We start from the raw sequence: 1,141 nt of genomic DNA, 5'->3' as shown, positions 1-1,141 counted from the left end.
CTTGACATGTAAGACTATACTTGTTTTGTTAATTTAGTAGAGCCTCCTCTTCAATGAGTTGTCACATCACCCATGTAATACCTTAAATTTTTTTTTTTAAAAAAAAAGTCAAACTTGTCAAACAAAAAAAAAGAAAAAAGAAAAAGAAAGCTACTGGCGGTGCCGAAATCAAATCCATTCCCATTTGAATATATATACAATCCAAATCAATAAAAACACACACAACATATATTCAAAAGAAAATGAACCAGAGATAAAAAGGAAGAGAAAATAGAGAAAAAAAAGGGAAGAAGAAGATTAAGAAAAAGAAAAGAAGAGAAAGATTTCACCAACATGATAGAAAATAAGTTCTTTTACTATTATGCTTGAATTCTTCAAAGTTAAAGGTGGCGATACGGATATCGAGACAGCTTACCAACCGAATTGATTTTGCAAACATAGTTCTGTGAGTGGAAAACTATAAATATTTTTAAAGTATTTATAAATTAAGTATATTATCAAAGTATGTGCAATTATGTGTTCGATTATATGATTATTATGAAAATTTCTTTTATTATGATATATATGATCTCAAAGATTATTTATGGCACATTTGTGACTTGGTATGTAAGATATGTGATATTGAGATTTGTTTGGTATGTGAGACATGTAATATTGAGATCGACCAGAAAAGTACCCATGATTATATACTTCTTCTAGTTCATAGATGGGCCTTGCCCGTATTCTATCCTACACGGAGGGGTCTTGACTGTGTACATATAGTTCACAGCGAGGTCTTGGCCGTATTCTAGAATTAATTATGAGAGATCTTTGAGTCCGGCTTTCGTTTACGGAGGGGACCAAAGGCTTGTAGCGAAAGTTTTCAGCCCGATAGGCGGATTACAGATTTCAAACAAATGGTACATTTTTGGTGGATTTTTTTTAGTTTATTTGATAGGATGAGATTATAGTATGGTTATCAGTTGATATTTATAGCTTGATTTTGATATGACATTTGTGACGTATGTGAATGTCTTACGTTTTGGCTATAATTATATGATATTATCTTGCGAGTTATTCAATGATATGAACTCGATTTTGATAAAAATGTAAAATTGAAAAAGTATAAATATTTTGGAACTTCTCCACTCACTGAGCTATC

Source organism: Olea europaea, chromosome 15 (assembly GCF_002742605.1).
Source record: "Olea europaea var. sylvestris chromosome 15, O_europaea_v1, whole genome shotgun sequence".
In the NCBI taxonomy this organism is placed as follows: Eukaryota; Viridiplantae; Streptophyta; class Magnoliopsida; order Lamiales; family Oleaceae; genus Olea; species Olea europaea.
This window is presented reverse-complemented; position numbering follows the sequence as displayed.